This window comes from Cibotium barometz, chromosome 34 (genome assembly GCF_041138505.1).
Source record: "Cibotium barometz isolate CiBa-2024 chromosome 34, ASM4113850v1, whole genome shotgun sequence".
NCBI lineage: Eukaryota > Viridiplantae > Streptophyta > Polypodiopsida > Cyatheales > Cibotiaceae > Cibotium > Cibotium barometz.
This window is the reverse complement of record NC_141079.1, coordinates 47,973,275-47,998,699: the sequence shown is the minus strand read 5'-3', so window position 1 is coordinate 47,998,699 and position 25,425 is coordinate 47,973,275. Positions and strand designations below refer to the sequence as shown.

General features: G+C 45.4%; 1 pseudogene across 1 annotated transcript in view; it reads left to right on the top strand.

The window, feature by feature from the left end:
- Positions 1-19: 19 nt before the first annotated feature.
- The window catches only part of LOC147619123 (F-box protein At-B-like), a 25,437-nt pseudogene continuing 31 nt past the window's right edge, over positions 20-25,425 (top strand). The window contains exons 1-5 of the transcript XR_015262027.1: positions 20-258; positions 466-677; positions 927-1,026; positions 1,122-2,632; positions 25,017-25,425. The exon at positions 25,017-25,425 is cut by the window's right edge and continues 31 nt beyond it. The product of XR_015262027.1 is annotated as an F-box protein At-B-like (transcript). The remainder of the gene's footprint in view (positions 259-465; positions 678-926; positions 1,027-1,121; positions 2,633-25,016) is intronic.

The window sequence follows — 25,425 nt, the reverse complement described above, 5'->3', positions numbered from 1 at the left end:
ACGTAGGAAGAGGCCAAAAGCTTAGCCAAGGACGAAGCTCTTTTGTTTAAATGCGCCATAGCCACTGCCATGGAGGACACAGAAACGTAGCCCGTTCGGAAGCCCTGTTTGTGAGGATGGGTCGCCTGGAGCAACTGCCGGATGCCCTGCTGCACATCATCGTCGCCACGCTCGACCTGCGCCGTTGATTCATCTTGCCACACGCTCCACGCGTGCGTCTCTCTCATCTTGCCCCAGCTCGACACCCTTCACCTTGCGGTAAGCTCCCCCTGTGTGCTCTTCTCTTGATTAAACATGTCACAACCAGGGCTTGTGAATCGCTCTGAGGGCCTGCCGGATCTGTAATGTCGAGTCATTGCTGTTGCAGAAGAAGTTGCTCACCATGCATCCTTGCACCACATGTGGTGCCATGTTCTTGCCATTTCCATACATTAGGCCTCATGTTTTGCCATGTTGTCTTGCCAGGACACTCCCCTTTCAGCCAAGCACCTGGAGAAGTATCTATCAACCAACACCAAGCTACACACTCTCACACTGAATTGCGCAAAGCTTGAGAGGAGAGACATCAAACTACTGTTGAAGCCCCATCTTCAAAAGCTTCGTCTCATACACTGTTTCGAGATGTCGGGGTCGGCGCGGTTTCTTCATGAAATTGGACAACGTTGCACCAATTTGAGGTTTTCCAAATGCATTTTTCTCCATTTTCTTGCAAGACTCTCTCTCCCCCCCCCACCCCCTCCACCTCCAGCACGAAAATCCCTTTTCTATAAATTATATTACAGATATCAACAAGTCCTTGCCTGAGTGGCTACCATACCAAACCACACTGCCCAGATGGGAGCATGAGTTATCACGTATAGTAAGCTTCACTTTGGAAAACTAGCTTTTTTTTCTTATGCAAGGGCTTTCTCTTTGTGTTGAGGTAGATCGCTCTCCTTGGACTTGTTCTGGATTGATGATCAGAGATTATTGGAGATCTATGTAGGGAACCTTGAGGAAATGCTCAAATCTCTACATTATTTGGAAGTATGCACCTATTTTTTTTGTGGCATTACCTTGCTTATCATTGCCTGCTTTTGAGAGTTTTCAGGGCCTGAGTTTTGGTGGTGCAATGTTCCCAGTCTCTGTCCATGTGCGGGCAAGGCAGGGAGTTCGATGAACAGGTGTTTGGCACGCTGCCGAAGTTTCTTGGTCCGTCTGTAAAGGCTTTGAGAATTAAGCACATGGAAGAGAGTGATGCACGACAACTATCGAACGTGAAGTGGATTGGAGGGGCTGGTCATAACCTTCAAAAGCTCTCTCTGGTGTTGAGCACCATAACGGACACCCTCATGTCAATTTTGACAGGAAACCTGGCTTGTCTTAGGGAGTTGGATCTTCAAGATGATCCTTTGGAAGTGCCACCAGCTGACATGGATCTATCAAATTGGGGTGTCCAGCATGTTGCAAATTGCAGAAATCTGAAAAGGCTGTCCCTTGTCCGGGGCAAGTCCCTTGTTTGGGGTAGAGGCCAGTCTCTCTCTTTCAGGAGGGTCAATGACTTGGGATATTTACTAATGGCTCAGAGCTGCAAGAGTCTAGAAAGCATACGGCTTGGGAGATTCTCTCAAGTTACAGACACAGGCTTGAACAGCCTTTTGGAGAATTGCTCACACCTGCACACCTTTGAGCTGATCCACATGAATCAGACCTCTGACTTGACCTTTCATGACATGTCAGCTACGGCACGCTCACTGGTTGCAGTGAGTCTTCCAGCAGCAAATCAAATCACCAGTGATGCAGTAGCTCAGCTTGCTTGCTGTAAGCATCTTAAGTTTCTGAACCTTGCTTTCTGCCGCAGTGTGGGAGATCGTGGCTTGAAGGCTGTGTCCTCCCTCTCAAAACTGGCTATACTAGATTTGAGTGGTGCAGATGTCACAGATTTTGGCCTCTTTAGCTTATCGAAAGGCAGTACTCCACTAGTATCCCTGTCCCTGCGCAGCTGCAAAAGATTGACACACACTGGGATAAGTGCTTTGACACAGGGTTGTCTTCCAGCTACGCTAGAAGCTCTGGATCTTTCCAACCTCCCCGCTGTAACAGATCACACTGTGGGGGCACTGATTAATAGTGGAATGCAAATCATTGACCTCCGTCTTCGGGATTGCCACTCTTTGACAGAGGCTTGTGTGGCTGCATTGGCTTCCATGGAATACAAGGGCAACTGCCTAGGGGGTTCTCTGAGGGTGCTAGATCTTTCGAATAATATTTGTGTGACTGCAAGTTCATTGGAGTGGTTTAGGAGGCCATATTTTCCAAGGCTTCGGTGGTTGGGATTAGGATGGCATTTGTCAACTGCGCCGCTGGCGAGACTTATGGGGGAGCGCCATTCTGTGGACATCTCAAATACTGGTTTTGATCCAGATTTTGGATATCAAGGACTCAGTACCAAGCATGACAAGCATTGGAATGGCTCGTTTAAGGAGCAAGGTGGCTTTGGAACTTTGTTTGATGATCGAGAATGTGAATTATGCTCTTTAGGTGCTTGAAAGCTTCAAATGTTACAAGGGAAGGATTTTCAGGCATTGTATTTTCCAGTCTTTCAGACAGTTGAAATCGGTATGCTGCTAGGGGTGCACTTATTTCTAACAAGGTATGTTGTATTCAGCTTGCAGTTGACTTGATTTTGAATTTTTTAAATTATTGAATGATTTTATGAATGATGCTGCTTTTTTCAAAGTCCCTGCTATTAAGAAGGCAATTAAGGTTCTTGTCATTAGTGCACTTGGAAAATTTGCGAGATACTGTTGCATTATGGAATTTCTATGTGGGCTTTTGAAAATTGAAATATCACTCTTTGCAAAGATTTAATAGTAAACCGCACCCCTTACTTAGGGGTTGGGGCCCGGGGGAGATAGCCCACCAACGGTAAGATGTTCTTTCCTGAAGGGGTTGGAGTTTGAAATATCACTCTTTGCAAGGATTTAATAGTAAACCGCACCCCTTACTTAAGGGTTGGGAGGGAGGGGTTGGGGGAGATAGCTCACCAACGGTAAGATGTTTTTTCCTGAAGGGCATGGGTTCAAATATCACACTTTGAGTGGCACTACTGAATGGGTTTTGAAATGGCTGCTGCACAGTGCTAGTCATGCTGCCTGCGGCTGTCAACACGAGCATACTGCCCTTGGCCCCATACAAAAGGTAAGCTTATTGCTTTAGTTGGCTGTTGTTTTACTAATCCTTTGCAGCTGTTGTTTTCACCTCTCCTACAAATCTGCTTGCACATGGAAAGTAGAGTTGGCTGTTAAACTGGCAGGTTGCTATCTTGTTTATGCTTTGGTCGCTCCTACTAGAATTCCAAGTTGGCATGACGATGATTCTCATGACAAGTACTTGTATCCCCTCTCATATTTCACTGTCTTGTTTTAGGGTTAGACATTTCCTTCCTAAGGTGCAACCCGCTACCCAAAGCATTTGTAGCCATCTTTAATCCCTTTTCAAAGCTAACACTGGCAGAAACTATAGGACAAGGATTTTGAGCAGTCAACAGCCATGATCTCCTAAGCAATATAGTATCTATACTATTAATCTCCAAGATTAATTCTTTAGGAATTCTCCAATTCTTTCCAAGTGCTCCATGATTATTTCACGTGAGCTTATGTAAGTTAACCCTTGTCCAAGGACATGTCGCCAGGCACGATCTAGGCTAGTGTCCAGTCAGTGTTAAGGTCTATGTCAAAGGCCAACAAAAGCCACTTTCAAGCTGTAATGATGTACAGGTCCCAGGCATTTATTAGACCTTTGGTGAGGTGCCTGGAACAGTGGTCACATCAATTAGGAAGTCTAATGTTTGCTTATGCAAAAAGCCTTTTTGTCCAAGGTCACTAGCAGGCTCATAGGAAGACCAATTATGTATTTAAGGAGCCATGGGCATGGCTAGGGCAACCCATGGGCACCCATATGGTGTCTAAATTGCCCAAATTAAAAGGGGCTAAGGCTGGTCACAAAGAGGGCACCTAATTCAAAGGGAAAAAGGCATTAAATTGATGATTGTCCAAAAGTGCCTAAGTTGGCCTGTAGGGGCTGGCCGACCAGCGTATGAAGCACTATATAGTGATATGTGTGCTGCCCACAAGCCCACTCTGCTATCATTTTCCCTTAACGTGTTGGGGTAAAGGCATAATGCCCACCCTTATAGTGTGTACAAGCCCATAAGTTATAGTACATAGTACACTTAGTACTTTTAATGTACTAAGTGCACTATGTGTACTAGTGCAATATACATGTGTGATAGGGGAGTCACACACTCATGTCATTATGAGTTGACTTATCCCCACAACTCTCTCTCTCTCTCTTGTTCTTCTCTGTGTATGTCTCCCACATGACCTAACCCTAATTCTTCCTTCTCCCACACAAAAGCCAAAGATGTAAAGCCAAAGGGCAAAAGTGGAGTCAAGATTGAAGAAATCAATGTGTCACATGCAGGTGGCAGTGAGGATGAGGTCCTATTTACGTCTTCACTTGATGCCCATTCACTTCTTACAGGTGGTCATGGTATGCACTCATGGATCATTGATTCAGGTGCCTCCTTTCATGTCACAGGTTGCAGAGACTTGTTTGTCAGGTATACTGCTGGCAATGAAGGAGTGGTTTATTTGGGTGATAACCATGCATGCAAGATTCTTGGTAGAGGTGATGTGAGGCTTGTGTTTTCAGATGGCTCACAGCTTATGCTCCATGATGTCAGGCATGTGCCTGAGATCAAGAAGAACCTGCTTTCTACTGGACAGCTTGATGATGCTTTCTACTGTAATCCCAGCAGCGCACTCGCAGCAGGAAGCGCATCACATCAGACTTGCTCCGACTGCTTCTTCCGCCATAGCTCCTCCAGGTATTTGTAAGCCCCCATGGACTCGCTGCTGCTCAGCTAGACCGCAGCCCTGCTACTCGCTCGCAAAAGAGTACTCCATTAGGGAGTAAGAGCTAGACGGCTGCAGGGTGGCCAGCCATCCGTACACGAACTGCAGCTACAGCAGCTTCATCACCCCCCTTCTGCAACAGCAAAAATCATCAACCCCTTTTCCTGCAAATTGAAGAAAAAATCAGAAATTACAAGGTATTTGCCTCAATTTTTCTTTGGGATTTGCAATTGAGCAGGTACAATCATTAATTGAGCAGGTACAGGTGCCGAATTGCTCAATTTTGAGCAAAATTGGCAAAATTGGGTGACATTGGTCACAATTAGGATCAATTTGCAGCAAATTGGATGTCGAAATTTGGGGCTTTTGATGTAATTGTGCAATTAAGCACTCATACATGCTGTATGATGTGAGAAATCGCACATTTGGGCAAAATTGCAGCAAATTGCATTGCAAATCAAGGGGCTTTTGTGCCGATTTGGTTGATTTGCATGCAGGCAATCGCATTTGATGCTGTGGATAATGTGTTGATGCCTTACAAGCACTCAATGTGCCTGTAAATCAAGGAGCTTTCATGTATTTGATGTATATGTGGCCAGGGGGAAGCATCGTGAACACTCTGGATGCCTTCATGTGCGTCAATGTACCATGTATGATCAGAAATTGATCTTAAATCAAGGGGCTTTTCAAGTTTGTATGCTTGTTGAGCTTGGCAAAGCAGCAGGCAAGACATTTATGCCTTGAATCCTCAAAAATCAGCTTGCAGTCAAGGGGCTTTTGCCCAATTTCTGTTCGGGACTGTTGTATGCAGTGTACGGGACTGTAAAAGTCTGATTTTTACTCATTTGGACAGCCAGGAGAGCATTTATTGCTACTGTACCTGCTGGTACAGATTTGGCACAGCTTTGTGCATGTTTTGGCATGGCTGTACACTGATTTGAGTGAGCAAAAGGTTCATTTTCAGCTGCTGTACTTGCCGGTACAGGTTTGGTACATTATTGGTGAGCACTTGGTACTGCTGTACAGTACTTTGGAAGGGCAACAGAGCACATTTAAGGTGCTGTCCAAAATCTGCAGCAACCAGATTTTGGTGATTTCATCACATAAAGTGGGAGAAAAGTTGCATTTGTGCTTCCGCAGTGGGAGATAAAGCTTGGGAGAACAACTGTGAGCACTTTGTGTGCTTTTTGGTGCAGTGTTTGCACATTTTGCAGGGAGTCAGGCATTGACAGGTTGCATATTGCTATGGCAACCACAGGTGAGAGCTCTTCATTGCTTCACATCAAGAAGCTTGAAGGCTCGCATAATTATGATATTTGGCAAACCCAGTGCTACAATGTGTTGCTCCAGAAAAAGCAGCACAAGTCTATCAAAGAAAGGGGTGTGATGCCCGCTTCTCTTACTGCTGAAGAGTGGGAAGATATGGATGAGCTGGCAAGATCTACTATCATGTTGTCTGTGTCAGACTCTTTACTTTTCAGCATTCGTGAAGAGAAGACAGCTTGGGGAATGTGGCAGAGATTGCAGGACTTGTATGCCCAACAAAGTGCCTCAAGCAAAGTGTATTGGTTGAAGAAACTCACAGGTCTTCAGATGAAGGAAGGGGCGTCTATGACAGCCCATCTAAATGAGTTTAATGGTATTGTCAGCCAGGTCATTAATCAAAAGTTGGCAATGGACGATGAGTTCAAAGCCACTTTTCTGTTATGCACTTTGCTAGAGAGTTGGGACACATTCAGGACAGCCACTAGCAATTCGCATGCTATGCTGTCATATGCAGATGTTGAGGGTGCTCTTCTTCAAGAAGAGATGAACAGGAAAAACAACTCTGTTGGAAAGTCCAATGCAATGAATGCACGTGGGAGATCCCAGCAAAGGGGGAAAAGCCAAGAAAGGGGAAGGAGCAAGTCTCGCTCCAAAAAAGACTTGGAATGCCATTATTGTGGCAAGAAGGGACACATTAAAAAGCAATGCTACAAATGGAAAAATGATCAAAAGGAAAAGGGAAAAGGCAAAGACAAAGAGAAAGATGAAGCCAAAGATGTAAAGCCAAAGGGCAAAAGTGGAGTCAAGATTGAAGAAATCAATGTGTCACATGCAGGTGGCAGTGAGGATGAGGTCCTATTTACGTCTTCACTTGATGCCCATTCACTTCTTACAGGTGGTCATGGTATGCACTCATGGATCATTGATTCAGGTGCCTCCTTTCATGTCACAGGTTGCAGAGACTTGTTTGTCAGGTATACTGCTGGCAATGAAGGAGTGGGTTATTTGGGTGATAACCATGCATGCAAGATTCTTGGTAGAGGTGATGTGAGGCTTGTGTTTTCAGATGGCTCACAGCTTATGCTCCATGATGTCAGGCATGTGCCTGAGATCAAGAAGAACCTGCTTTCTACTAGACAGCTTGATGATGCTGATTATGTTACCACATTTGGTCGTAGAAAGTGGAAAATTAGTAAGGGCTCATTGGTTGTTGCCAGAGGCTCTAAGGTGGACACTCTTTACTTCATGCATGCAGGTGTTTGTCACCATGCTAATGTAAATGCAACCGAGCTGCCGGAAATCTCTATGTGGCATAGCCGGTTGGGACACATGAGTGTCAAAGGAATGGAGCAATTGTCTCGTTTGGGTTACTTGCCTTCTCTAAAGTTTTCAAGTTTTCAGTTTTGTGAGCATTGTATATACTGTAGGCAACTACAGTGCCCCCACAAGAAAGCTCTTGGACAGAAAGATGCTCAGTTAGAGCTTGTGCATACAGATGTATGTGAGATGCCTCAGCTTTCTTTGGGAGGGGCAAAATACTTTGTGTCTTTTATAGATGATGCTACTCGCAAGGTGTGGGTTTATCCTCTTCGTTTGAAGAGTGATACATTCTCAGTGTTTCAGAAGTTTGTTGCTCATGTTGAGAATCAAACTGGCAAAACACTGAAGGCTTTGCGTTCCGACAATGGTGGAGAGTATATGTCCAAACAGTTTCAGGACTTTTGTGATGCTAAAGGCATCAAGAGAGAGCTCTCTACTCCTTATGATCCTCCACAAAACGGAACAGCAGAGAGGATGAACAGGACCATTCAGGAGAAGGTCCGTTCTATGTTGTCACATGCTGCATTACCTCATGGTTTTTGGGCTGAAGCTGTTATGACAGCCGTTCACCTTATAAACAGGTCACCTAACACGAGGCTTGGTGGGAAAGTGCTAGAAGAAGTATGGACAGGGAAGCCTCCGTCATACAAGCACTTGAGAGTGTTTGGTTGCGTTGCGTACGTGCACATACGCAGGGAAATGCGCACCAAACTTGATCCTAAGTCTCATAAATGCATATTCCTAGGATATGGTGACAGAGGTGAAATGGGGTATAGACTTTGGGATCCCATGAATAGAAAGATTATACGCAGCAATGATGTCATTTTTGATGAAACATGCATGTATAAGGAGCCTGCAAGGCAACAGGAGCCTGGCAGAGTCATCTTTGATGATGATGGACATCATGGACAACAACAAAGAGCTGTAAATCAGCCATTACAGCAGGAAAACCAGCCCTTAAATGGTGCTGAAAATGGTCAAAATGGACAGCCAGAGATGGCAGAAGATATCCCTATGGATATACCACAGTTAGAGGAGATACCGGGCATGATTTTTCAGCCTTATGGCATGGAACAGGAGCCACCAATGGGTGATATGCAGGCTGGACAGCAACCTGCAAATGATGGTCATTGGGTACGGAGGTCCACTAGACCCTCCAGAGCCCTTGACAGGTTTGTTCCAGGGGTTGACTATTTGATGCTTACTGACTGTGGGGAGCCCTCATGTTATAAGGAGGCTTTACAGAGGGCAGACAAGGCTCTATGGGAGCGTGCCATGAAGTCAGAGATGGATTCTCTGCATAAAAATGGAACTTGGAAGTTGGTGCATTTGCCTGCAGGCAAGAAGGTTTTGCCATGCAAATGGGTATACAGGCTCAAAGTTGCACCAGATGCAAAGCCAAGATACAAAGCCAGGTTAGTGGCTAAGGGCTTCAAGCAGGAATATGGTGTGGACTTTGAGGAGATCTTCTCTCCAGTGGTCAAAATGACCACACTTAGAGCTGTGTTGGCTTTGGTTGCGCATGATGATCTGGACTTGATTCAGATGGATGTGAAGACTGCTTTTCTTCACGGTGATCTCCATGAGGAGATATATATGCAGCAGCCAGAGGGTTATGCAGTAAGTGGAAAGGAGAAGCTTGTATGCAAGCTGAAAAAGAGTCTTTATGGGCTCAAACAGGCACCAAGAGAATGGTATCATAAATTTGATACATTCATGAAATCTCAGAAATTCAGGAGAAGTGACATAGATCACTGCTTGTACACCAAGAAAGCTTTGGATGGCAGTCTATTGATCCTCATCTTGTATGTTGATGATATGTTGATTGCCGGGAAATCTCGTAAGGAGATGGATGCCTTGAAGCAGAGGCTGCATCAAACCTTTGATATGAAGGATTTGGGTGATGCAAATCACATCTTGGGTATGCGGATACTTCGGGACAGAAATCAGCATGTGTTGTATTTGTCTCAGAAGGAATACATTGGCAAAGTCTTGCAGAGGTTCAATATGGACGGGGGGAAGAAGACTAGTACTCCTTTGCCTCCATATGTGAAACTCAGTGCTATGGACAGCCCACAGTCAGATAGAGACAGGGCTGATATGGCCAAGATTCCGTATGCTTCAGCTTGTGGCAGTCTCATGTATGCCATGGTTGCTACTAGGCCGGACATTGCATTTGCAGTGGGAGTGGTTTCTAGATACATGGCCAACCCTGGCAAGAAGCATTGGGAAGCAGTGAAAGGTGTCATGAGATACCTGAAGGGCACACAGGATATGTGCATTTGCTTTGGCAAACAGGATGCATTAGTGCATGGTTACACGGATTCGGATTATGCCGGTCATCCAGATAACCGGAAGTCTACTACTGGTTATGTGTTTACATTCACAGGAGGTGCTGTGTCATGGATATCCAGGATGCAGAAGTGCACTGCCTTATCTACTACAGAGGCCGAGTATATTGCAGCCACAGAGGCTTGCAAGGAGGCATTATGGCTATCTCGGTTAGTGGTTGATTTGGGTTATACAGGGGATATTCCATTGTTGCATTGTGACAGTCAGAGTGCCATCCAGTTGGCAAAGAACCCTGTCTTTCATGCAAAGACCAAGCATGTGGATGTGAAGTATCACTTCATCAGAGAGGTGATAGAGAACAAGCAAATTCAGCTTGTTAAGATTCATACGGATGACAACCCGGTTGATCTGTTGACAAAGAGTTTGCCTCCGGAGCGGTTTGCTCATTGCAGACACTTGATGGGCATTGGATGAGGCCAGCTTCAGCCTTGATATGGCCTTGTATATTATCATGTACATGCTGATTTTTTCTTTTCCTTCATTTAAGGGCACTTTGCCTTTAAGTGGGAGGTTGTTGGGGTAAAGGCATAATGCCCACCCTTATAGTGTGTACAAGCCCATAAGTTATAGTACATAGTACACTTAGTACTTTTAATGTACTAAGTGCACTATGTGTACTAGTGCAATATACATGTGTGATAGGGGAGTCACACACTCATATCATTATGAGTTGACTTATCCCCACAACTCTCTCTCTCTCTCTTGTTCTTCTCTGTGTATGTCTCCCACATGACCTAACCCTAATTCTTCCTTCTCCCACACATAACGCGTTGAGCTTCAGCTTGCCAGAAGAGCATAGACGAAGCCTGAAGCAGAGTGCAGGAGCATGTGTGTAATCATCCGTGCTGAAACGCAGGTTCTCATCAATCCATTGGTCACCTACAGCATAGTAGTAGTACTCTTAAGTCCGGGCAGCCATCAAGTCTGTGTGAAAACCCTAATTCAGGTCAGTTCTCAGTTTGGACCGCAAAACAGTCCATTATTTGTACTTATTCAGGGCGCCTAATTCAAAGGGGAAAAAGGCATGAAATTGACAATTTGTCCAAGTGCCCAAGTTGGCATGTAGGAGCTGGCCGACCAGCATAGGAAGCACTGTATAGCGATATGTGTGCAGCCCACAAGCCCACTTTGCAATTGTTTTCCTTCATGCATTGAGCGTCAGCCTCCCGGCAAGCAGAAGAGCATAAATGCTAGCCTGAACCAGAGTGCAGGAGCATGTGTCAGCAGCTGTGCTGAAAATGCAGGTTCTCATCAGTCCATTGGACACCTACTGCAGAGGAATAGTACTCTTTAGTCTTAGGCAGTCGTCAGGTCAAGGAAGAGGGAAATTCTTTCTGGGAAAACCCTAATTCAGGTCAGTACTCAATTTGGACTGCTTATGGAAGAATTAATTTTTTTTCTATATGGCCACTAGCCAAAGTAATTGGTGTAATACTGCAATATGTTCACATGTGCGCGTGCACGTGCACACACACACTGAGAGTTACACAGCCATGTGTGTGTGTGTGTGTGTTCACATGCACACACACACACACACACACAGTTATACAGCCATGTACCTATTAAATGTTATTTTGATGTATTATACATTATGTTATGTTCCACACACATGCGCACACATGTATGCATACATATGCGTGGGGGGGAGAGACAGAAGGCAAGGAACAATGTATAAGAAAGAGACTTTCTGAGAATTTCAGGAACTTCGGCCTGTTTGCAGCAGAAGTCAAAGGGGTTTTAAGTGAGAGACTCGTGATTTTCAAAACATCGGGCCTTTCCCATAGGAGAAGTCAAAGCACACAGAGAGAGAGAGAGAGAGAGAGAGAGAGAGAGAGAAGGGTGCAGCAGGTGGGAGGCCAACCAATATGAATCTTTCCTCTTTTCTCATTTTCTCTCTGTCGACATTCCTCATCCACAAAATTTACTTGGTCTGCTCCTAACAAGCAATGAAGGCAATTCTATAGTGAATTCTTCCCTTGTTGTAGCTGCTTTATAGGAATTTTGACTTCACTATTTGTGTTTTGTAACATGTGGCATTTTGCTTATTCTTAAAGATTGCTTGTAGTTTTGCTTATTCATGCCACATGTTGTTTTGGTGGTGATCTAATCAATCTCCATATCTTGAAAGATTAAGTTCATGTTGTGATTGTTTAGGAGCCCTTCATATTTGGATTCAGCAGAATGACAACGTTAGTGAGCCTTTTCATTTCTAAGATGGAGATCATGATGTTGGAATTGTCTACGAGGATCATGTTTGTGTGAGCAAAGCTGGGATATTTCGGATTGCCTTGCATGATTTTGTCTAGAAGGATCTTGGTCCTTTAGCTTGGATTCAAACATTTTTTGAAGATTTAATTAACGTAAATTTTTTGGAAATATTTACAATGCATATCCTCCTTTGTATCTTCGATTTGAGCCAAGATGCTTTTTGTTGGAATATATCATCTAGTGGGAATGTCGTAGTATCTAGTCCATACTATGCATAATGGAGTTGATAGTTATATGTCTTGTGAGTTGGCTACCATGAGTATATAACATGCACGTTATTAAAAGGTGAATTTGGGCATGTTCCTGGATTCATCTAGGTATATAATTCAGCCGTATTAGTGGACATGTAGATTTCACATTGTGAAGTTTTCATCCAAGTTACGGCCAGTTGATATTGTGCTAATTCTATCTTTAGCAGTGCATTTGTCTTGTCAACTACTTATTTGTTGTACTAATTCTTTCTATTTGCTACTTCCCTTAGTGCTAGGCTTCATTATGGCCGAGTTGCCTTGCATCTCCGGAGGTTTGACAGAAACTCAGTACGAAGGGCTTTGTTTGAATATATGCTCTTGTGTGTGTGTGAGAGAGAGATCATATCTTGATATAGAGTTCTACACCCACTATTGGGCACTCATGACGTTAGTGGGGATGTTGTAGTATCTAGTCCATACTATGCATAATGGAGTTGATAGTTATATAGTCTTGTGGGTTGACTACCATGAGTATATAACATGCACGTTCCTAAAAGGTGAATTTGGGCATGTTCTTGGATTCATCTAGGTATATATATATCATCTCTAGAGGGTCTACATGTACCTTTTCATGCTTGTATTGGTCATTTTTATGAGGCCTTGCACTGGCATATTTAGCAGATATTATTTAGGATTTTTCTACCATTCTTAAGGCTTTTTTATAGCATTTTTATGCTACATGACAGCTGTCGGCTTGCTACAACTGGCCGACCAGCTCATAGGAGGGATATATAAGGGTGCGCACCCTTCCCCTCATATTCCATCTCATTCTTGCATATTTGTTGGAGGTCATTGGCTGTTGCAACAGTCACTTATGCTTCTAAGCACCTATGGGCTTCCCTTGTGCTCGTTTTCAGCAATAATCAACTGTCCATAGCCTTCTACAGTTTGTGCTTTTGCCTACCACCTGTGTTTGCTCTTTCTTTCATGGTATCAGAGCCAAACGCTGATCTACAGGTGGGAAATTGCTGTGTTTTTCTGATTGGAGCAGAGGCTTCATCAACTTTGTTGCGTTTTCTGCATCTGTAGTCTTGGACTATTGTGTATTTGTTGTTGGAGGTTGAAGCTCTCTTCTAGGTAAGGACAGGGTTCTTGAGAGATTTTCTTTCTCTATTGCTCTTTTCCCATGCTCCCTCCCTTTCTTCTTTCTCTCCTCTTGTTGTGCACAACTTGAGAGGAGGCTATTTGCTATCGTGGAAAAGGCAAGTCGGAGTCTGCTTTTGTTGCCTCTGACAAGTGCAAAGGCAAAGGCAGAAAAGGAAACTCCAACAACAAAAAAGGCAAAGGCAAAGGCAAGGGTAAATAGGATTCAAAGGAGTGCAAGGACAAAGGCAATGAATGTGGTTACTGTGGCAGGACATGTCATACTAAGGCTCGCTGCTTTGCTTGTTCGCGATAGCTCTCAAGCAGCCAAAGCCAAAGCCAAAGCATCTTACAAGTACAACACCAAAGACAAGGGCAAGGACAAAGTTTTAGAGGAGGGATCTGCCAAAGTTGCATACATGGTAGCCACAGATTCTTCCACTTCTTCACAGGATTCACTCCTCGTGATCACAGAGATGACTTCTCGAGAAGAGGTTAGTGACACTTGAAGCGGTGGAATGGGTTGGTGATAGTGGTGCTTCTGTCCACATGACCAATCAAGCCCATTCTTGGAGGACTACTAGACTCTCTCTTCTTCAGTTCCCATTGGCGACAACTCCTCGCACCGGTGTTGGTAATGTTTCTTTGGGTTCCTCTGCCACCTTACATGATGTTTTATATGTACTACGGATTTCCAAAAATCTGTTTTCAGTATACAAGCTTCTCATAAGGGACTTGTGTTCTTTGATGCTGAGGTCATTGAAGTGATCGACAAGAAGACTCTCTCGGTTGTTGCCAATGGAGTCCATAATGGGGGTCTCTACAAGATCACCAACTTTTCTTTTCAGATCTCTCACATTGACGCACATATTCATCAGCTTTTCTCCCCCTTGATGGCTTTGGTTTCCGAGGTAGATACTTCTTTGTGGCATTCTCGCTTCGGTCATGTACCCATTGATGCCTTATAGAAGTTCCATTCTCAAAAGGTTGACAGCGGGCTACCTCAGCTCATGTCTCTTTCACACGTCTGCCTATCTTGCATGATAGGCAAGCATCATCGAGATGCATTTCCAGAGGAGGCCACTCATCGAGCAACCCGAAGACTGGAGCTTATACATGCAGATCTTGCTGGACCTATGGAGGTTGAGTCTCTTGGAGGGGCTCGATATTTTCTTCTTCTTGTGGATGATTTCACTTGCAAAGTCTAGGTATGTTTTTTGGCTCGCAAGTCAGATGCTTTTGCCAGTTTTGGATCACAATAGTGGAGAATTAGTCTAGGGATACGGTTTCATTTCTCCGGACGGATAATGGTGGTGAGTTTGTACTGGTTGATGACTTTCTTGTGTCGAAGGGCATTCACTGATAGACCACAGTTCCTTACACTCCTCAACAGAATGGAGTTGTGGAATGGAAGAACCGTACTATAAAAGAGATGGCTCATTCTTTGTTGCATCATGTCATGGCCCTGTGAAAATGGAACAGCACAAGTGTGGGCATGGTGGTTGCTGAGCAAAAATATTAAATGATTCACATTTGGGGTGCCCGGACAGAGATAATGATGTGTGGACATCTCTAGGTGTGAAGGGGGGAACAAGAACATTAATGTTTTAATGTTTTATGTATGGTTGCCCCTAGGCCTTAGTGGCCCCTAGGGAACTTTAATGTTTATTAAAGTTGGGGCCCTAGGACATTTTTGGAGAGAGGCCACTCCACTTTTGGAGTTGCATGCCTCTCTCACTTCTCTCTCTCTCTAGCTTTTGGGGAGTTGTGTAAGCTCAAGCGTGGAGAAGGAGAAAAGAAGGTGGTCGACTGCTGGCTGTGGTTTTTGCTGTTGTTTTCTGTGCAAACCTGCCCGTACAGTCCATGTGTGCAGGCCGTACAGAGTTGTACGACAGCAAGTGCAGCAGTACGGCTGCTGCAGGTTCTTCTACTGGTACAGGCGGCGCTGACAGTGGCTGAGAGCTGACCAGGCCGTACAGACGTACAGTCCACATGGCCAGTATAGGCCGTACAGGGCAGGCGACGGCTGTGGTTGCAGGCAGCGCCGGCGATCAGAGAATAGGCGGAGCAGGCAGTTGCAGACCCAGGCGACTACTGGCTGGTTCTGACCTGTACGGATTAGGGGCTGCAGGTGGATACTGTACGGAACAGTACAGTCGCTGTTAGCTGGGCAGGCGGGTACTGTGCAGGACAGTACAGTAGCAGTTTTCTGACACAGACAGGTTCAGTTGCTGCAAATTCTTCTAACGCAAGCAATACATGTCTATGGTTGTAGAACTTGTACTACCTTTTTTGTACATTAGAATATGCTGAATACTCAGCTATCTCTCTCTCTTCTCTATCTTCTGTATGCATTTTGCATCAGCGTGTTTCAAGATGGTGTTTAGGGCTGAAAGAAGACTCACAAAGCTTCCGCATGTGACACCTCCGCCATAGTTTCAGGGCACCAAACTCAACCCCTTGCCTACATGTAGATAGTATGTGTCAAACAAGAGCAAGAACACATGGTTTTGTGACTTGTCCAAGACCTAGTTTATTCCAAGGGCTATATAAGGCAATGATGCTCATCATGTTGGATGATTCAATCCAACCATGGATTGGGTCTTAGACTTGGGCATAGATTAGGTATTCTACCTTTTCAGGAAGGCAGCCAAGGACTGTAAGATTATACATCCTTTTTGTACCATATGGATATACTGAATACTCAACTATCTCTTTCTCTCTTCTCTATCTTCTGCTTGCGTTTTGCATCAGCATGCTCCAGGATGGTGTTTAGGATTGAAAGAAGACTCCTAGAGCTTCCGCATGTAACACCGATATCAGAGCATCAAGCTCAACAAGGCTAAACACTGATTCAGTCCCAGATGAAGGTGCGCAGGTCCAAGGTACAGGAAAGTGCACAGGTACGAGACCCAAGAAAAGGAACACAACATATGAAAGAAATTCCCAAGAGATTGGTTGGTGGTGTTCCACAAGACCCAAGGGAACGGTAGTCCTATGAGTCGTGTTACAACCCCACGGATCTCCTGAATGCAAAATCTCCTAAGAAGGGTCAACCTAGCTCACCTCCCAACTATAGGTTCTATGCTTCGTACCACCCCCAAGACAGAGGCCAAGGTTTGACTCCCCTAGATCCATGCCACTCTACCTGCAAATCTATGTTCTACCACAAGTAACCGGACTCTTGGTTGAACATTGACCAATAGTGAAGTTATGACAATAATAATCATGTTCCACTTATATAGTACCACTGCTACTATAAATAGCCATCCTATTATGAATAGCTAGTACACATGGATTTATTAATAATAACCTTAGCTGCCTGTATTAGCCTGCTTTCTTCTAATCCATAAGTTATAGTACATAGTACACTTAGTACTTTTAATGTACTAAGTGCACTATGTGTACTAGTGCAATATACATGTGTGATAGGGGAGTCACACACTCATTCCTATGAGTTGACTTATCCCCACAACGCTCTATCTCTCTCTCTCCCTTCTTCTCTCTGTGTGTATGTCTCCCACATGAAACTCTAACCCTAATTCTCCCATTCATGCTCATCGTTTTGAGGGGGTCAGACCTTCTATGCGCTGAGTCACTAGAATAGGACTAGACTATGTATTGCGAAGCAGCGCCACGCTGCGCGGCAGCGCCGCGGCGTGAAATTTTCCACTTGGAAAGTCAAGGAACAATGGACATCTCTTGTATATCCCTACAACCCAAAGGTCTCGAAGTTGCTGCTATGTATAGATAGCGGTTGGGGAGAATGCTCATTGAAGCTATTGCATTTGTATTGTAAGTGTTGCCAATGTTGACTGAAGTTGGAGACATACACACAGAAATATGAACACACACTTTCCAATCAAATCCCCTCAAAACGATGAGCATGAATGGGAGAATTAGGGTTAGAGTTTCATGTGGGAGACATACACACAGAGAGAAGAAGGGAGAGAGAGAGATAGAGAGTTGTGGGGATAAGTCAACTCATAGGAATGAGTGTGTGACTCCCCTATCACACATGTATATTGCACTAGTACACATAGTGCACTTAGTACATTAAAAGTACTAAGTGTACTATGTACTATAACTTATGGATTAGGAGAAAGTAGGCTAATACAGGCAGCTAAGGTTATTATTAATAAATCCATGTGTACTAGCTATTCATAATAGGATGGCTATTTATAGTAGCAGTGGTACTATATAAGTGGAACATGGTTATTATTGTCATAACTTCACTATTGGTCAATGTTCAACCAAGAGTTCGGTTACTTGTGGTAGAACATAGATTTGCAGGTAGAGTGGCATGGATCTAGGGGAGTCAAACCTTGGCCTCTGTCTTGGGGGTGGTACGAAGCATAGAACCTATAGTTGGGAGGTGAGCTAGGTTGACCCTTCTTAGGAGATTTTGCATTCAGGAGATCCGTGGGGTTGTAACACGACTCATAGGACTACCGTTTCCCTTGGGTCTTGTGGAACACCACCAACCAATCTCTTGGGAATTTCTTTCATATGTTGTGTTCCTTTTCTTGGGGCTCGTACCTGTGCACTTTCCTGTACCTTGGACCTGCGCACCTTCATGTGGGACTGAATCAGTGTTTAGCCTTGTTGAGCTTGATGCTCTGATATCGGTGTTACATGCGGAAGCTCTAGGAGTCTTCTTTCAATCCTAAACACCATCCTGGAGCATGCTGATGCAAAACGCAAGCAGAAGATAGAGAAGAGAGAAAGAGATAGTTGAGTATTCAGTATATCCATATGGTACAAAAAGGATGTATAATCTTACAGTCCTTGGCTGCCTTCCTGAAAAGGTAGAATACCTAATCTATGCTCAAGTCTAAGACCCAATCCATGGTTGGATTGAATCATCCAACATGATGAGCATCATTGCCTTATATAGCCCTTGGAATAAACTAGGTCTTGGACAAGTCACAAAACCATGTGTTCTTGCTCTTGTTTGACACATACTATCTACATGTAGGCAAGGGGTTGAGTTTGGTGCCCTGAAACTATGGCAGAGGTGTCACATGCGGAAGCTTTGTGAGTCTTCTTTCAGCCCTAAACACCATCTTGAAACACGCTGATGCAAAATGCATACAGAAGATAGAGAAGAGAGAGAGATAGCTGAGTATTCAGCATATTCTAATGTACAAAAAAGGTAGTACAAGTTCTACAACCATATTCTTCTAACGCAAGCAATACATGTCCTGCACCTTCTGTATAGATATGTCTACGTGGCATCCAAGTGTCGGATGCACGTGACATCCCCTTCTGCTTAACTTAACGGAAGCTCCATAGCCTCCAAATAATCCGTCAATAACGCCGGATAGTGTTCGAAAAACTCTTTGTCGAGCCATACCACTTCGTGGGTCCCTCGGTCCTGAAACTTCGTGAGGAACTGTCTTTGTCTTCGGCTTGAGCCATACAAAAAAATGTTTCCAATGTTTCAAGGCCTGTATAACTCCTAGGAGTTCACGATAATAGACTGAGTAATTTTTCTCTACGGGTAGTAACTTACGAGACATGTAAGCTACTGGATGACCATTTTGTTGTAACACACCTCCAATTGCGATGTTACTCGCATCGGTGATCACTTGAAATGGCTTATCCCACGAGGCAAGTGCTAAACAAGGCGCTTCTGATGAAGCCTCCTTGAGGTTCTTGAATGCCTCCAACGCTTGTGGAGTCACTCGAATCTTTTACCTTCTTGTCTTCACACCCTTTAGTAGCAGATCGGTGAGATCCGCCGAGAGATCAGAAAACTTATCTATGTGGGTGGAGTATGCCTGGCATATACTTACAAAGGATCTGATGTCATAGGCTGTCTGAGGTATTTTCCGATTGACAATCTCGGCCACTTTAGCCGGATCAAGTCGAATGCCTTCGGCACTAATTATGTATCCCAAGTAATGCACTTGGAATATATAAAATTCCGACTTCTTTTCATTGACGTAGAGCTTGTTGCTTTCCAGTAACTTAAGAACTTTCTCCACATCAATGTCATGCTGCGCAACCGTAGCTGAAAATACCAGTATGTCGTCCAGAAATATGAACACACACTTTCCAATCAAATCCCGAAAAACACGCATCATCATGCGATTAAATGTAGCTGGGGCGTTCGTCAAGCCAAATGGCATGACCACAAATTCATAGTGGGCCCGTTTCGTACAGAAGGCTGTCTTGGGGATATCCCCCTCCACAATCCTCACTTAGGGATGTCTCCCTCCACAATCCTCACTTGGTGGTATCCACTCTTTAAATCAAGTTTCGAGGATACCTTTGCTCCATTCAGTCTCTCGAGAATATAATCTATTCGAGGCATCGGGAATCTACTCTTGATAGTCAACTTGTTGAGTGTACGATAATCGACACACAAACAGGAAGACCCATCTTTCTTCTTGACAATTAAAATCGGTGCCGCAAATGGCGACACGCTAGGGCGGATGAAGCCAGATTGCAACAATTCTTGGAGTGGGCGGTCCAATTCCAATTCCATTGCCTTGGAAAGGCGATACGGAAACTTGCTTGGGGGTTCCGAGCCTTGGAGGAGGCCAATCTTGTGGTCCTCCGGTCTGGACAAGGGAAGCTGGGAAGGGAGGCTGTCCCGAAGAAAAATCTTCTGGAACTTTTCATGGAGAGCGAAGTACTTCTCGGAAGCACTGGCCACTGTCTGGGCTGTCTGGATGTATATCATCGCACACTGTGCGCCTTTCTTGACTGCTCGCTTAGCGTGCAAGTGGCTTATGAGCGGAAAGTTCGGAATTCTTGGCTCACACTTAATGGTCACTGGGGCGTTTGACACATTCCGATTGATCTGGAACGCGTGCTTGTCCCACTTGACATTAGGAAGAAACTTGTGAAACCATTGAATGCCCAAAATTATGTCTCCTTCTACAAGAGGGAAAACCATAAAATCACGCACAAATTCTATGCCCTGAATAACTAACTTAGCACCTAGAGCTTCATACTTGACGCTCGTTGTCATGCCTGTGCTAAAACCCTCAACCTGTTTGTCCACCGAAGTCAGGTCAAAACGGGCACGCCTAGCGGCTTGTTCCGTGACCACATCCTCCGTGCTGTCGCTGTCAAACAAGACGACGACTTTCTGGCCACCTATGTAGCCAAAGGACTCAAGCAATTCGTTGCGCTCATACTCTTGGTCATGGGTGCCCTTTTGCTTGTCTTCGAGCTCCCGGCTAATAATTGCTCCGACTGAAGCACCGGGATTTGAAGAACTAGGGGCAGCCATTGGGGTCGTGTGGGAGCTGAGCTCACCACGAAAGCTGTGGAGGTAGCGGCGGCGGGCTTTGGAGGCTTCTTAGGACACTCCCGAGAAGTATGTCCTTTTGTATGACAGATGAAACATCTACCCTCCTTCTTGTACTAAGAAAGCTCCTCAACACTCAACTTGCCACTTGTCTTGCTTGCCTCCGCTTTTTGGTATGGAGTAAGCGTAGACGTAGTGTTCGAGTTCTTGGAGCCAGAGGCTCCCGGGCTCTGTCCTAGGGAAGACCCCGTCTGGTTTTGGCCTTTGCACCCCCCCCCCCCCCCCCCCCCGAGGCGGTAGCCTTGGGAGAAGCCGGCTGGGAAGTCTTGGGCTTGCCACCATTATGCTTCATTTCTGCACTCTGCGCAAGCGAGAGTGTCTCTTCGAAGGTGGCTGGCCTAAACATAAAGACCTCCCATTGGATTTGCGTGTCAAGGCCATACAATAATTGCCCTTTCTTGTTCGAATCAGATAAGCCTAATTGCAAACATAAAGTCAAAATTCTATTGGCAAACTGAAGGACTCGTTGCACGTTCTGACGCACTCCCGTGAACTCGTCTTTGAGTCGCTCAAGGTAGTGGGGCAGTAGAAACCGTTGTTAAGGTTGCGGACAAACTCGTCCCACACATAAGCTGCCATACCTAATGTGGTGTGGGTATGAGCGCACTGAGTTCGCCAAGGAATGGCCTCATCTTCCAAGTACCAACTGGCTAAGATCACTCTGTCAGTATCTGTTTTTCTAACTGTGGCAAAGTAAGCTTCAAATTGATGCAACCATGAATAAAGAGTTGTGGGATTGAGTTTACCATTATACTTACTGAAGTTCATTTTCTCGGGAAAATGATTCGAGGGCACCGCTGGTGTCAATCTGGTGTCCAAAGCTGCTAGGTAATGCTCGTGTTCCACGCGTCGCATGGCTTCATCTTCATGTTGTCGGATCTCCAATGCACGCATCTGCAACTCAAGCAAGGAGCTCGGTTGCGGTCGTGACCCCGCGAGGGGGTCCTTGTGTTGAGGATCTGGAATCTGGGATACGAAAGGAGAGGGAGGAGATGGAAAACGCGACGCTGGAGAACGGGTACGCTCTTCCAGAGCCAAGATCTGCGCCTTCTGCTCTTCCAACTTGGTTGTCTGGTTTGCGATTGCTTGCATCATCTGCTGGAACATATCTGTAACACTCAAGCCTGGTGCCCTAGCTTGGTGCACTCTGGTCCCAAGGTTCTTGGTCTCTCTTGTCGTCGAAGCTCGCCATAGTAGGAAAATGCACTTCCTTTCTGGACCGCAATCTGACCATCCACTATGTGTGTGGGAGACGTCCGGAGGCTGAAAACCAACCGTCCTTCGAGGGACAAGAGTCACTCTGAAAGGGGTAGTCCACTGGTGTTTGAAAACCAACCACACGAGCGAGAAAGAATTCTGGTTTCTTTGCTGAATCTTTTGCACTTGAAGTAGGCTCTGATACCACTGTAACATGCGGAAGCTTCGGAGAAGATCGGTAACTTCAATGCTCAAAAATCAGCACACTTCTTGCGACAGAATTAATGCACAAAACTGAATGAAGATGTGCAGAAAATAGAGAGAGAGAGAGGGAGAGATGGAGAGGACACAGTATTGGGTCCCAAATACCCTCTGTAGGGCTCCCACCACAGATGGTGTATTTGCTTTATTAGAATGATGTAAATTGAAAAAGAAAATACAGAAATCTTGACCTTTCTTGGCTGAGAAATCTCTGTCCCTGACCTGTAGTCCTCCACCCTTGCTTTAGCAACTTCTTGGCTGTCCTAGCCCTGGTTTGCTTGAGCACTTGGTGAATGATGAGATAACACAATGATTATGGGTCTTGGCTATCTATACTCCTTTCCAACAACAGTCGGCCAGCTTCACTCCTTGTCCACGACTATTAAATCAGCATTAAATGCTGAAAAAAACACAAAAGTCTGCGCCTTTTTCCCTTGTAGGCTGGGCGTCATGCGCCTAAATCCCAAGAGGCTGGACACTGAATATATGCTGTTTTGGGGACTAGGCAGCCTGTATGGGCTGCCCCAACTTTGCCCTACAGCCCTCATAACACTAGATGTGTTGTTGGCTGCCCATGGCATGCCCCTAGGGCTGTCCTACAGCTCTTCCCATGGCTGGCAGGTTCAGCCAAGGCCTTCCTGCCCTCATGGGGTGGTTTCACATTATCCCATGCCCACACTAACACTTGGGGTAACCCTATGGGCTGGCCCCTATTCCTAAAAGCAAACCCTAACTATCTACACAATGATCTGGCATCCGGTACCATACCAGATACACAGAATCATTGACATCATTTCAGAGGGAGACTCACAGCCTGGAGTGGCACTGTTTCATGTGCAGGACAGTGCACACCCGACCTTGGGACTCCTGTGCAGGACAATGCGCACCTGACCTCGGACGACTGAGATGGATCCCTGGCTGACTCGTCCCGGACTGGGCTCACATGGGACCAGTTTACCATCCCAGGTCCTGCACCTTCTGTACAGATATGTCTACGTGGCATCCAAGTGCGGGGATGCACGTGACACGAATGACCCTTTTGAAGGGTTGCGACCCCGCAACCGAGTTCGACTTGCAAGTTGTAGATGCGAGCAATGGAGTTTCGATTGATGGAAGATCCTGTACGGTAGCATCTCGTGCTACTGTAGAAGACGATGCTAGACGACGCGTGGAACACAAAAGATACCTTGTGGTTTTAGACACAAGAATGACACCAGCGGCTTTTTTGAGCCATTTTCTCGAGAAAATGAGCTTCAGTAAGTATAATGGTAAACATGACCTCACAACTCTTTATTCCTGGCGCAACAATTTGAAGCTTATTTTGTTGCAATTAGAAAAAATGATATTGATAGAGTGATCTTGGCTAGTTAGTACTTGGAAGGTGAGGCCAGTCCTTGGTGGAGCCGGTGGACTCATGTCCACACCTGATTAGGTATGGTGGCTTATGTTGGGACGAGTTTGTCCTCAACCTTAAGTGGCGGTTTCTACTGCCCAATTACCTTGAGTGACTCAAAGACGAGTTTAGGGGGGGCGTGTCAAAACGCGCAACCAGTCCTCCAGTTTGCCAATAAAATTTTGAACTTATGTTTGCAATTGGGCATATCTGAGAAGGGCAAGAAAAGGCAGTTCCTTTATGTCTTGACACGCAAATCCAGTGGGAGGTGCGTATGTTTAGGCCACCTTCGAGGACGCACTCTCGTTTGCACAGAGTGCTGAAATGAAGCACAATGGCGGAAAGCCCAAGACTTCCTAGCGTGCCACTCCCAAGGCAACCGCCTCGGGGGGGGGGGGGGGGGGGGGGGGGGGGCCAGAACTAGACAGGGTCTTCCCCAGAACAGAACACGAACAAGAAGGCACAAGACTTGGAGTGGAAACTGGTCCCATGTGAGCCCAGTCCGAGATGAGTCAGCCAAGGTTTCCCTCTACGCGTCCGAGGTAAGGTGTGTGTTGTCTTGCACACGAAGCAGTGCCAGTCCGTACTGTGAGGCTCCCTTTGGAATGATGTCAGATGATCTGCGTGTTGGGTTAGTGACCGGACACTAGGCATCTGTAGAAGCATGTAGGATTGCATGAAGGAAGGGGGTCCAGCCCATAGGGCTACTTGAGAAGAGGGCATTGTGCTCTTGCATGGGCTTTGGGTAGGCTTAGGCCACCCAAGAGGGGCCAAGAGTAGTCGACTAGGTGTGGGGGCAGCCACACGGGCTGTGCAAGGCTGCCCAGCAGCTTAGTCCATGCGCACAATGGCCAGCCAAGAGTCCAGTGTGAAAATGCAGCTCAAAAAGGCATTTATTGCTTTGATCAAGTCGTGGGACTTTCAGAAACAGGTCAACCCCTGTTTGCGCCAGCCGACCAGAGCATAAAGAGGGTATAAATACCCAGCATAGAAACAGTCAATCTATCTCATGATTCACAAAGGTTGCCGTGTTCCAAGGGCCAGGACAGCCAAGGGTAAGTGCTCCAGCCAAGGTGAAAAGGACAGGTCAAGAACCAGTCTTTATTTTCAGATTTACATCATTCTAATAAAGCAAATACACCATTCGTGGTGGGGGCCCTACAGAGGGTATTCGGGACCCAATACCGTGTCTTCTCCCTGTCTCTCTATTGTCTGCATATCTTCTTCTATGTTGTGCGTTATATTCGTCGTGAATGATTGCTGCATTGAAGTTAGCGATTCTTCCACCAAGGTCCCACATGTTACATCTTGAGTCGAATCTGTGGTTCAACAAATGAAAACATGAGAGAGAGAGAGAGAGAGAGAGAGAGAGAGAGAGAGATGTTTCTTGAATCTTTGTGCAGGAGCCTATTATGGAGAATATAGATGCTGCTGCAGGTAGTGAAACTCCGGGGTCTCCAGAGGCAACATATGACAATCCCTTTCCAGATTCGAAGATGAGTCAAAAGAACCTCCATTTGCTCCTCCCCATCTATTGCAAAGGTGTTTGCCCAATGCACAACAGGATGATTATGGTAGCTCCATATCAAAGCCTGCACATGTTCTACTGAATCATCTTTACATAGAGAATGGCGAGAGAGCAAAATCTGTCCTTGGTCTTGGTTTGACACACCGATATCGGGCTAAATATGTCACTGTTGTATTATACAAACCTATTCCGAGGTGACCATTGCCTCTTCTTTGTGCATACATTTTAACAACTGGCTACATTATATGTACCTAATTTAATTTTTATCATCTTCTCTCTTAAAA